General features: G+C 42.3%; 1 long non-coding RNA gene across 1 annotated transcript; it reads right to left on the bottom strand.

The window, feature by feature from the left end:
* Nucleotides 1-2,066: 2,066 nt before the first annotated feature.
* LOC122459325 lies at nt 2,067-10,527 on the bottom strand. The gene is made up of 3 exons (XR_006279933.1): nt 10,291-10,527; nt 2,643-2,649; nt 2,067-2,077 (listed from the first exon to the last, which is right to left on the bottom strand). It is a non-coding gene; the product is annotated as an uncharacterized LOC122459325 (long non-coding RNA).
* Nucleotides 10,528-13,258: the final 2,731 nt, after the last annotated feature.

Genomic DNA, 13,258 nt, shown 5'->3' with positions numbered 1-13,258 from the left:
CCACCTTTCGTACTTGATAAGAGCACTATGAATGTCTAGTCATGCCATTCAGCCGATGCAATGCTCCAACAACCTTATGAATCATATATTCTGAAATAGGGTGGACCATTTTGTCAATAATTGCCTTGATGACATTCTGATTTTTGACAAAGACCTAGTTCTTCATGACCAGCATATGTATAGCATTCTTGAAAGACCATACCAGAATTATCTATATGCTAAGCTGGAGAAATGCAAGTCTTACCAGGACTCCCTGGAATTTTATTGATATATCATCTCACTGAAGGGACTGGCAATGGAACCCTCTGCAAGGTGATGGCCATCATAGATTGGGCGGCACTGAAGGATGTCCACGGAATCCAGAGCTTCTTAGGTTTTGCTAATTTTTATAGAGTTACCCTTGGATTCTCTGCTTTGGCCTGTCCTCTCATAGTTTAGCTGTGAAAGAGAGTCCAGTTTTTATGGTCTCCAGAAGCAAAGCTTCCATCTTGATCTACCCCTATCTTGCCAGACCATTTACAGAGGAGGAGGATGCTTCAAACTTCATGTTAGGAGCAGTTCTTTCCCTACCTGCTGGTCTCAATAATTGGCTTCACCTGTGTGCTTTTTACTAGTGAAAACTCACTCCCTCTGACATGAATGATGACATCCTGGACAAGGAACTACTGGCCATAAAAGCAGCCTTTGAAGAATGGTTTCATCTTCTGGAGAGGACTGGGTTCTCAGTCCAAGTTCTGATGGATCATAAAAACTTTCAATACCTAAAAATGGTCAGGTATCTAAACCAGCGGCAAGCACGCTGATCCCTTTTGCACAATTTGAGTTTGTTGTCACCTACCAGCCTGGGACAAGGAACAGGAAGGCAGATGTATTGTCATGAAAAGATGAGTACTGGAACCTGGTGAGAAGACTATGGACCTGTCTACATTTAAAAAATGACAGCGGCACAGTTGCAGCTGCACTGCTGTCCTGCTTCAGTGTAGGCATTACTTATGCCAACAGGAGAGATTCTCCCATCCATGTAAGTAATCCACCTCCCTGAGAAGCGGTAGCTAGGTCAACAGAAGAATTTATCTGTGGTGCTGTCTACATGGGGATTTAGATCAGCTTAACTACACCAATCAGGGGTGTAGATTTTTCACATCCCTGAGTGACCTAGTTATGTTGAATTCATTTTCTAGTGTAGACCAGACTTATGTTCATGAGTCTTAAGCGTTATAACTTCATTTTTTCACCATAGCCTCAAACTTGTTACCCTCCATCTTCTCTCAGTTACCTAGCAATCCATTTGCCATCCAAACCCATCAAGCCATAGACCAGGACCAGGACCAGACTACCACAGTCTTTGCATTCCAGGACAGAATCCTATACCATGAAGCGTGCATCTATGTGCCCAAAGGGTCCTCTCATCTTCAACTCCTACATCTCTACCATAATACTCCCTTAGTAGGCCACTTCAACTGTTCCAAGACCTGGTTTCTAGAAATTTGCATGCACCTCTATTGCATCCTATGTAGATTCCTGTGAACTTTGCACCCGGACCAAGACACACACACCCCTATTAAAGACTGCTGGGTCCCCTCCAGCTCTGCCTTAGCCTTGAACCATCATTTCCATGGACTTCATCATGAATTACCACCCATCCGAAGCCCACACTACCATTCTAGTGGTGGTTGATAATTTAACCTACCTGGTACATTTTGTTCCATGCTGGGTGCATCCCTCTGCTGAAGAGACAGCCCGTCTATTAGTGAGAACAACTTTCATCTCCAACATTTGCCTGCAGGGATGATATCTGGCTGGGGTGGAGCCCAGTTTATCTGCTGCTTTTGGCAAGAATTTCTACGATGTCTGAATATTGATTTCTTAACATCACCAGCCTGTCACCCAACCACCAAAAGGCAGGCTGGGTAAGTCAATCAATACCTACATTGTTTCCAAAACTATCATCAAGATCAAGTCCTTGATCCCTCAGGCCAGGTTTGCTTTTACAACAATGCCACTAATGCCTCCACCAAGCAGACTCCTTTCTTTGCTAACTCTGATTTTCATCTTCATGCTCATCCAGAGATCCTCTCTGAATCATTCATGCCCACTGTTATTGAACTCACAGCTCACATCCAGCAGGTACCAATAAATCCAGAGGCAGTTAGAAGTCACCAAAGCAACCTACATATGGTATGCCAACAAGTCCCACCAGCCAATACCTGGTTTCAGTGTAGGGGATAATGTGTGGTTGTCCACCCAGAATCTATGATTGACTTGCCTTCTGTGAAGCTGGACCATAAGTACCTGGGGACTTTCCAGGTCACAAAACAGATTAATGCAGTTACATTCAAATTACAGCTACCAGATTCCCTCAAGACTCACCTAGTCTTCCATGTATTTCTTCTAAATTAATTAGTCAAGAATCCTTTCCCACTCCATACTAGTCCCCTTCCTCTTCCTATAGCCGTTCAGGGACAAGAAGAATATGTGAGCTGGCAGATTCAAAACTCTCCTTGAGTCTGAAGAAAACTACAGTATCTGATTGGGACAGGAATGGCCCAGATGAATGTTCATGGGAACCTGCAAAACAAATCCATGCTCCGGATCTCCTGCACTTCTTCCACCACGCTTGCCCTGGGATCTGAAGATGGCACCCTTGGACTGGGGGGCAGGTACTGTTAGGAACTGGGGCCTGCAGCACAGCTAATCTCCAGGCAGCCTCATCAGTACAGCTGGCCGCCTGATTGGCCACATCACCTGATTAGCTGGAGGAGGCAACAGGCCAGTTCTTAAGCCAGCAACAGCTCACTGGCAACTCAATGCTCATGTCCACCTCTCTGCCTGTTCCTGTGTTACCTTGTTCCTGCTGCTTCTGCTTTGCATCCAGCCTTGCCTTAGTCCCATCCTTTCCGTGAACCCTTCCTTGCTTGATATCCTGCTTACTCCAATTCCTGCCTTCTGGCTTGACCTGTGGATTTGGCTTCTGACTATGGACTCTGGTTTGATCCTCTGCTCTGGTATCTAATTCCTTGGCTCCAGTTTCTGACTACTGACTCTGGCTCTGACCCTAGTCCTTGGTTCCTGATGCCTGCTTTGATCACTAGGCCTGATGACCAGGAAGCTAGTCCACTTTCATCCCAGTCAGCTGACAAATTAGTCATTCAGATCTCACCATATTTTACTGCAGACCCTAGTGTTCTGTAAAGCTGTAAATGTATTTGAAAGTATTTCTAGAGGACCCAGAGGAGGTTCCTGGAACTCACTCATTAGTATGAGAGGAACAAGCAAAGGGTTAATTGCCACAACTTACATTTACAATGGCAAGATCTTCCTCTTAAACATTCAATGACACTAAGTGACATTTAGTCCTTGGCAACTTTCTTAGTGAGGTTTTTTTCACAATAAGCAAGCGCTTAATGGAAAGTCCTTTAGCAATAAGGCATGTATATGCAGATAAGTTCTTTCTAATACAGTAGTAAAGATTTAATGGGGTTTGACACCTCTCTTGCAGTATGTTTTCAGCTATTAAAGTAATAGCAAGTGGTATAAGGGACAGGTGGCAGTATCTACAAACTGGGCTAATGGCCCATCAGCATATGTTTAATGTATTCCAAACTATACTTCACATCCTCCTGTTGCTAGTACATTTCCTCTGGCCCCTCTTCTCAACAAAGAAATTTGGAGAGGAAAGGAAACATTAATAAACCCAAAGTGTTTAATTTAACAACAGATATAAATTTTAATACTGCTCAGAAGAAGGCTTATTTGACAAGAGAACAGCTCATAGCCGACTTCAATAATTTTGTTGCCAACATCAGTTGAAAGGCTTGACAAAACAAAGACTTTTTTAAAAATAGAATTATGGCTTTTCCATGGCATTTGTTATTTGATCATGTTGTGCTACAGTATCACTTTTTAATAGGTTACAAAGGCAGAAATGTCATAGGGCAATTTTGTGTAAATGTTTGTGAGAAAAAGGCAATGGCTGGAACCATGGCTCTTTTCACCAAAATATCCGCTTTCATGAATGTGTCCCTGGGCAAAATTTCCTTTTGCATTTTAAGAGGCCGTATATCTAATGGACAGGGCAGCAGAATGAGATTCAGGACCCCAGAGTTTTTTTTCCTGGTTCTGCTGTTTGACTTTGAGCAAAGCTCTGTGCCTTAGTTTTCCTCTCCCAAACCTTGTCTGTTTGCACTGTAAGCTCTGTGGGCAGGAAATCTCCCTTACTATATGTTTGTACAGCCTCTAGCACAATGGTGGTCCATTCACAAGCAGCACCTCTAGGTTACTTTCATAATACAACTAATAATGACAGTGATCCTGGTGATACGCTTATATACAGTAGTACAGTCCTGCAGGTTCAAAAACAAATTAGATCAGTTCATGGAGCTATTAGCTAAGATGGTCAGCAATGCAACCTGTGCTCTGGGTGTCCCCTAAACCTCTGACTGCCAGAAGCTGGGACTCGACAACAGGGGACAGACCACTCAGATAGCCTGTTCTGTTCATTGCCTCTGACGCATCTGATGCTGGCCACTATCAGAAAACAGGATACTGGGCTAGATGGACCATTGGTCAGACTTAGTATGGCCGTTCTTATGTTCTTAGGTGAATTCAGGGGTCTTCAATTGTCTAACAGGTGCAGTGTTCTCTTTAAGAATTGTTAATGCATTGATACGCCAGGGCATACATGTGTAAACACAAAGAATGAGGGCCCAATTCTGCCTGATATAATTCTCGTGCAATCCTCACTGAAGTCAAAGTATTGTACAGTAAACAAAGGTAGAATCTAGATGGTTCATTTTATAGATGGATCAAAGAAGGTGTTTTGATTGTGCTTGGTGTCTGGCGTTATCTCTAAATGTTCACTGGCAATCTGACTTCGAAGCTGTTTTATACATGATTCTCAGAAGTACTGTACTTCTGGGAATAACATCACAGCCACACCCGACAGTGTATTAACATGACTGGAACTTTTGGGGTACACATCCAGTAATGATGATGACATTCCAAATTAAAGTACCCATTGGGTTGGAGGCAGATCAGAAAGACAAAATAGCCAGCCAGCTGCGGATCTGAAACATACCTCTGTTTAGAAACAGCAATTCTAAGCTGAAATCACTAGACTCACTTTTTCCAAAGTATTTTCACCTTTTCATGGTGCTTTAACTTGTTGAAGAGACAACACTCTTACCAGACAGGAAGCACCCTTAATCATAATGGACAGGGTGCTGCAGCGAACCTCTCTTGCTGTCAAATAGGCTGTAAGTTACTAAACAAGTGTTTAGGGTCGAGAAAGGAGACAGGACTGGGAATTGAAGAAGGAAACCTAGGAGACATTCTAAAAAAGTTATTTGGTATTCAGATGGCAGAAAGGCTGCCATATTTGCTAGAAGATGAAGGTGTATCCTCAGGTGAGGGGTTTTTTAATTGTTCATTTAATTCAGTAAGTATCAACCTTTGGTTCAAGCAAAAACAACGAGGAGTACTAATGGCACCTTAGAGACTAACACATTTATTTGGGCATAAGCTTTCATGGGCTAAAACCCACTTCATCAGATGTTTGGAGTGGAAAATACAGTAGGAAATATATATAACAGTACAGTAGGAAATATATATAACAGAGAAGATGGGAGTTGCCTTAACAAGTGGGGGGTCAAAACAATTCAATTAAAGTGGGCTATTATCAATAGGATAAAAATCACTTTTGTAGTGGTAGTCAGGTCAACTTTCAAACAGTTGACAAGAAGGTGTGAGTAACAGTAGGGGGAAATATTTTGGTTCTTGTAGTGACTCATCTACTCTCAGTCTTTATTCAGGCCTAATTTGATAGTGTCCAGTTTGAAAATTAATTCAAGTTCTGCAGTTTCTCATTGGAGTCTGTTTTTGAAGATTTTGTTGAAGAATTGCCACTTTTAAGTCTGTTATTGAGTGTCCAGGGAGGTTGAAGTATTCTCTGACTGGTTTTTGAATGTTATCTTTCTCGACGTCTGATTTATGTCCATTTATTCTTTTGCTTAGAGCAGGGGTCTCAAACACTCGGCCCACGGAGTTATTTGCAGAGGCCCGCCAAGCTCCCCCCACCCGCTGCCCCCCTTCCTACCCAGTGCGCCACGTCGCCATTCCTCTGCCTACCTCCAGGTGCTTCCCGCCACCAAACAGCTGTTTGGCACTGCTTAGTGCTTTCCCGGAGGGAGGTGGGAGGAGCGGGAAGCCACCCACTCAGGGGAGGAGGTGGAGAAGAGGTGGGGCAGGGGGGGGATTTGGGAAGGGGTGGAATAGGGGCATGGAGGGGGCAGAGTTGGGGTGGGGACTTTGGGGAAGGGGTTGGAATGGGGGTGGAGAAGGGGTGGGAAGAGGTGGGGCAGGGACGGGGCTTCATGGAAGGGATGGAATGGGAGTGGGGCCGGGGGGTGAAGGCTTTTGTACCTTTATATGAAAAGGTGTCAGTGATGCAGCCCTCAGGCCAATGTACTAGTCCTCATTTGGTCCTTGTGGTGATTCGAGTTTGAGATCGCTGGCGTAGAGAACTATGGTTTGGCCACTATACCTGACAGAGGGCATTGCTTGCACATGATGGCATATATCACATTGTAGATGTGCGGTGGTGAACGAGCCCATGATGGTATGGCTGATGTGATTAGGTCCTATGATGATGTCCCTTGAATAGATATGTGGGACAGAGTTGGTAAGGGCTTTGTTCAAGGATAGGTTCCTGGGTTAATGTTCTTGTTGTGTTGTGTGTAATTGCTGGTGAGTATTTGCTTCAGGTTGGGGGGCTGTCTGTAAGCGAAGACTGGCCTGTCTCCCAAGGTCTGTGAGAGTGAGTGATCATCCTCCAGGATAAATTGTAGGTCCTTGATGATGTGCTGGAGAGGTTTTAGTTGGGGGCTGAAGGTCACAGCTAGTGGCGTTCTGTTACTTTTTTTGTTGGGCCCTGTCCTGTATTAGGTGACTTCTAGGTACCCTTTTGGCTCTGCAATCTGTTCTTCACTTCAACAGGTAGGTATTGTAGTTTTAAGAATGCTTGATAGAGATCCCGTAGGTATTTGTCTCTGTCTGGGGGATTGGAGCAAATGCGGTTGTATCTTAGAGCTTGGCTGTAGACAATGGATCGTGTGATGTGGTCTGGATGGAAGCTGGAGGCATGTAGGTAAGTATAGCAGTCAGCAGGTTTCTGGTATAGGGTGGTGTTTATGTGACCATCGCTTATTTGCACTGTAGAGTCCAGGAAGTGGATCTCTTGTGTGGACTGGTCCAGGCTGAGGTTGATGGTGGGGTGGAAATCATTGAAATCCTGGTGGAATTCTTCAAGGGCCTCTTTCCCATGTAACTCGGATTCACCCAGGCTCCAGGATAAGGATAAGATGAAAATCTCACTTGGAGATCCTTTTTGTTTAAAATTGGTGGAGTGGGTCAGTTTGTCCAGCAGCTTGTACATATGCAAGCTGCAGGAGTAAATCTGCAAATATTTGATTTAGAGTTAGAGCTTGTAAGAATAAGCCCAAGTAAATAACAAACAGCCCTCTTGTATTCATCTCCTATGGAAACTTACAAATTTCTGTTTCTGTTAAAAATATTAGTCCATATACTTTGTGTGGCAGTGCTTTGCCCATGACTTGTTGCCAGTAGATTCACCAGTATAAATTTTGTCTGTGTTAGAATTAGAACCAATTTCTCTATACTCTGCAGTCCCTCAAAGCATTTAAGCAGTGCTTAAATTTGAAGTCAATGGGACTACTCAGATAAGTAATGTTAAGCATGTATAGAAGTATTTGGCTGGAATGGGTCAGCATGTGCAGCATCTTGCAAGATCGAGCCCTAAGGATGTTTTCCCCTTCTACCCAAAGGACTAATAAACATTTTCCCTTGGAGTCATAAGGCAGACTCCTCCCACAAAGTCTTAGCCAATCAGCACCAAGAAAGGCTCCTTTGTCCAATAACTAGAAGATTTTTCACAAGTTATCCTTGGTGACATTTATTAAGATCATTAAGGTAACAGATAAATTGTTGAATGTTTATTCTGCTTAGCAAATATGTCCTCCGTCACCTGAATCCACTGTCTTCTACTCACTATACAAATTTAAGAGGAAGGGGCAAAAGGGAATGAGGAAAGGAAAATTCACACATCAAGGGCCTGATTCCCATTTCATCTTCATCAATGTAAATCAGGAGCAACTCTATTAAGTCGATGGAGTTACCCCAGTATAAAATCTGTGTTAGCAAGAAGAGTATCAGCCCCTATTTTGCCTTCTCATTTTGGGGTCCATTTCTGTGTTACTGATATTGACAAGCATCATACTCCATCCATCATACTCCCACCTAAGTCAATGAGGAGAAATAGCATCAGAACTGGGCCCACAATTGGCAGCACTTTCTTGGAATGGCATGAATTTGATTCCCTTTTCACCAAATGGTTATCTATATTATCTATATTTATCACTCCTCACGTGGTATTAGAGCAGTACGTCATGGAGTGTGTGTAATGTGAATGTAAATATCCTATGATACGACATGACAGGTGCAGATACAACAAGATTGTGACATGAAGCAATTCTTTGCGGTACTGGCAACATGTGCTATTCTGGCTTCATATACAAGGCTATAGTAATAATAAATAAGCTGGGTGCCTCTATGTGTATAATGTCCTCTGCAGTTGTTAAGGAAGATGTATGGTATGTATATTTGATAGTAAAGAACAAGACTATAGGTTCTTAGCTGTTGAATTTAGCACTATCGTATCTGACTCAACTTTCTAGAATGTGGTGGTCAGGGTCCCTCTATACTGCTTTTTTCTGGGGGAATGAAATAAGATCCTACCATTCAAATCATTCCAATTTTTTTCACTTCTCTTTCTTCCTATATTTCTAATTTTTTCATCAGAATCCCTAGTATGAAATAAATCAGAACTTTCTTAATAGTCATTTAATTCAAAATACCCATATTATGATTCTTATATAGCTAGAGCTTAATCATACTATGCGTCTTAAATACTTGCTTATTTCTCCTTCTTTAATAATTCCCAATTCCATTGATCCCTGATTATTGTCTGGATGTCAAACCCATGCCCAAATTATATGTCCATAGTCCTGGAAGATGGAGCCCATTTTTTAGAAGACCGGGCCTTAGCCTTTCTTTAAAATTACCATCTGGCTATTGCATCTCATGTTTCAGTAAAGTCTTTCCATTTGTCTCCGATTGGTTTGTTGCCCCTTTAGCTGCCATGCCTTGATTACTAAAGCAGAGATGGTTAACAATAATAAAACTGGGAAAATCAGTTGATCGTCAGTTATAAAGGTTCTGATGGAGAGCTATAGCCGCAGTAGCTAATGCAAAGTTCTGGTTAAACATTGTCCCTAAAGATCCGTTTGCACTCTGCCGTCTGTTGTTTTTACACAAGAACCTTAGCAGAGGTTGGAGGCAGTATTGACTTTGTAATTAAACTATTTTAACTTCAGGATTTTGTAATCGCCACATTTAAACCATCTGTTGTAGTACAGGTGATTTCCCCCCACCCCCATCCCTTTTAAAGTACAAAACCTCCATAATGTTTTCATTGCAATGTAGATGTCACAACCTCTTGTTCATGGAGCTAGTGTGCCACCATCAATAGGGAAAATGAGGATAATTTCCTCTCTCTAGGACAACAAGCAAAAGCTCACACACTGTGTCAGGAGACTTACAGCAGTGTTGAAGAAAATGCTTTTGGCTGGATTATGATTATAACTGTAAATCCTGGTCCCTGCTGCCCCCTAATTTAAGGGCAGAAACAAACTATGCCAGCCCTTTTGTTTGCTATGGGTACTTCCCCCATCACATTGGTTCAGTTGTGCTGGCCAGCACACTGAGGGTGGGGGTGGAAACCTTAGCCCCACCCGCGGCCTATGCTTCCCCCTTGGCGCTGGGCTGGTCTGGCAATGGGGATAACCGACACAGAGGAGTAAAGTACTCTTTAATGCTTGGTAAAAGAATAGACAAATTTAACCTGGGTAAGAGATGACAATAACAATAATAGAGTGCATATCTATCTGTCTGTCCAGCCAACCAGCCCCACCAAGCCAACCAGCCCCCACTAAGTAGTCCTGTAAACTACATGTCATCTGAGGCTCTCAATACTTCACAAACATTACACCCCTGTGATTCCTTGGACAAGTCATTTAGGGCTTCTCTACACATAAAATTAGTGCTACACCAGTATAATTAAAGCAATACAACCCCCTATTGTAGACACATTTATTGTGTATAAAAGAGCTAGGCTGGTATCCCTTATTCCCATACAGGAAAGGGAATAAACTACACCAGTACGATGCTAATAAGCACTGGTCACATCAACACCACCCATATACGGAAACTTTACTGACCACTATTCCTACTACATGCCTCGGCTTTTCACTCAGATCATACCACACGTATCCATTTGTCTACAGCCAAGCTCCATAACATAAGCGCATTTGCTCCAATCCTCAGACAGAGACAAACACCTACAAGATCTCTATCAAGCATTCTTACAACTACAATATCCCACCTACTGAAGTGAAGAAAAGATGAACAGAGCCAGAAGAGTACCCAGAAGTCACCTACTACAGGACAGGCCCAACAAAGAAAGAATCACAGAACGCTACTAGCCATCACCCTTCAGCCCCCACCTAAAACCTCTCCAACGCATCATCAAGGATCTACAACCTATCCTGAAGGACGACCCATCACTCTCACAGATCTTGGGAGAAGGCCAATCTTGCTTACAGACAACCCCCAACCGAAGCAAATACTCACCAGCAACCACACACCACACAACAGAACCACTAACCCAGGAACCTATCCTTGCAACAAAGCCCATTGCCAACTGTGTCCACATATCTATTCAGGGGGACACATCATAGGGCCTAATCACATCAGCCACAATATCAGAAAGGCTCGTTCACCTGCACATCTACCAATGTGATATATGCCATCATGTGCCAGCAATGCCCCTCTGCCATGTACATGGTCAAACTGGACAGTCTCTAAGTAAAAGAATAAATGGACACAAATCAGACATCAAGAATTATACATTCAAAAAACCAGTTGGAGAACACTTCAATCTCTCGATTGGTCACTCGATTACAGACCTAAAAGTGGCAATACTTCAACAAAAAGCTTCAAAAACAGACTCCAACAAGAGACTGCTGAATTGGAATTAATTTGCAAACTGGATACAATTAACTTAGGCTTGAATAGAGACTGGGAGTGGATGGGTCATACACAAAGTAAAACTATTTCCCCATGTTTATCCCCCCCCCCACAACCCCACACTGTTCCTCAGACGTTCTTGTCAACTGCTGGAAATGGCCCACTTGATTATCACTACAAAAGGTTTTTTTCCGCCCTGCTCTCCCGCTGATAATAGCTCACCTTAAGTGATCACTCTGGTTACAGTGTGTATGGTAACACTCATTGTTTCATGTTCTCTATGTATATAAATCTCCCCACTGTATTTTCCACTGAATGCATCCGATGAAGTGAGCTGTAGCTCACGAAGTCTTATGCTCAAATAAATTTGTTAGTCTCTAAGGTGCCCACAAGTACTCCTTTTCTTTTTGAGAATACAGGCTACATGGCTGCTACTCTGAAACCTTTTATACCAATATAACTGTGTTCACACTAGGGTTTTATACCCATGTAACTACTTCAGTAAAAAATCACACACCTAACCAACATAGTTATACTGGTATAACTTTTAATTGTAGACCAGAGATTAAGATCTCTCTGAGTCCATAAAATGGGTGCTAGTTAGTCTTTTCTTTCTCCATCCTTGTGACTGTTTGTTTGGATTGACCCTCTCAGGTCATGGGCTGCCTCTTATTGAGTGTATGTTCTGAAATAAAGCTATAAGTAATAATAATAATTAAAGGCAGGTAATGTATATTTCCTCCTTCCTCCCCCGATCTTACAGATGAGAAGATATCAATAGAAGGCTGGAGTCCTGATTCCCAGTCCCCTGCTCTGACCACTTATCACTACTGCCAGACCACACTGTTAAATGTAAAATAAATATTTTATATTCTTGCTTATAAATATTTGTCTTTATTATTTATTCATTCAAACAACTTTTTGGAGCCCTCCATTAGGAATTCTCTTTAGCCCTATTTTACTGTCTCTCATTTCAAACCCCAGGTCTTGAGTTTTACCAACCATCTTTCCACTGCCAGGAAGTTGGAGGGAGCTCCGTTAGCCCAGATCCTCGCTACTCTGTCACCTCTCAATCATTAATAAAACAAAAAATGTATTTTATAACTCAGTGCAAAATTCAAAAGGAATTATCTTGGGGTTCTATGCTCTCTGCTATACAGGGGCCAGACTAGATGATCACAGTGGTTCCCTCTGGCCTTGGAATCTGTCAGGTGCAAATGGCCTGTGGTTTATAAAAATGGCAGAGTATCTTTAAAGTTGTACTTTAACAGTGCTCACTTTGTGCTGTCGTTCTACATTGTCTGGTACAGAAACAGTTGCTATCAGTACAGATAAAAGTGGTGACATCAGATATGTCACGTGGTGTATGTACCTGAATATCAGGTATCCAATTGTTCTTCTATATGACGTGCTGATCACCCATGATGCACAGGCCTAAGCTTTGATCTCAGCCCAGGTTTGTTTGGCATTTTTGTCTCAGGAGCTCTTCTTGAGGACAGCAGATAAAGTGGTGCTTAACAGAGACAGGTTTTTTACTGTTAAACAATGCAACCATGCTAGAAGTTGTAAGTTTGTATTTGTGCTTGTGGAGACATAGAGCTGGTCAATCTCTCGTCTATCTTAAGTTGCCTGGTCATAGATTCACTTCACAGAATTGCTCACCAAAAGTGGAAATGTCTCCACAATTCTTGGAGGCTGATGAAAAGTTGAACAGTATGACTTGAATGCAAATATGTAGAAATTCCATCTAAATTAATTTTTAAAAAGCCCCCCCAAAGCCCCACATAATTAGTTCCTTATGACCAGTTTTCTTCAGCTCACATTTAATATACTATGTGTGTGACCTATTTAATGATACTGGGATTAAAATGCTTGAGACTGGGCTTAATAATCCTTACTGCTTTTTAAATCAATGGCAGTTTTTGACTGACGGAGTTTCACTGGGAGAACCCCAATGTGTGGTGGTGGTGGTATATTTTTGTCATGATGAAAATCAAACTAAAGTGTTTTAACAATGATTATTATGAGAAAATGGTAAGTAATATGTGTGCAAATGAACATGTCCTGGCAATTATAAGGAAAATAACTGCTGTTTGTT

The sequence above is a fragment of the Dermochelys coriacea genome, chromosome 3 (assembly GCF_009764565.3).
Source record: "Dermochelys coriacea isolate rDerCor1 chromosome 3, rDerCor1.pri.v4, whole genome shotgun sequence".
Taxonomy (NCBI): Eukaryota; Metazoa; Chordata; order Testudines; family Dermochelyidae; genus Dermochelys; species Dermochelys coriacea.
Note: the sequence above shows the minus strand (reverse complement) of the source record. Positions and strands in the feature narration are given on the sequence as shown.